A 503-nucleotide genomic window follows, 5' to 3' on the forward strand; every position below is an offset into this window, starting at 1 on the left:
CACTAATGCTGTCTCCCATCTGCACCCTGGTGTCACCGCCAAAGTCACAGCAAAGTACACAGCTAGAGACTAGAGAACACACACACACACACACACACACACACACAGCTAGAGAGAGACTAGAGAACACACACACACACACAGCTAGAGAGAGACTAGAGAACACACACACACACACACACACACACACGGCTAGAGAGAGCCTAGAGAACACACACAGCTAGAGAGAGCCTAGAGAACACACACACACACAGCTAGAGAGAGCCTAGAGAACACACACACACACACACACACACACACACACAGCTAGAGAGAGACTAGAGAACACACACACACACACACACATACACACAGCTAGAGAGAGACTAGAGAACACACACACACACACACACACACACACAGCTAGAGAGAGACTAGAGAACACACACACACACACACACACACACACACACACACAGAAATCATCATGACAGTGATCTTTTCCTTAATGTCAGTTCTGTGAG

This window comes from Borostomias antarcticus, assembly GCF_949987555.1.
Source record: "Borostomias antarcticus genome assembly, contig: scaffold_108, whole genome shotgun sequence".
In the NCBI taxonomy this organism is placed as follows: domain Eukaryota; kingdom Metazoa; phylum Chordata; class Actinopteri; order Stomiiformes; family Stomiidae; genus Borostomias; species Borostomias antarcticus.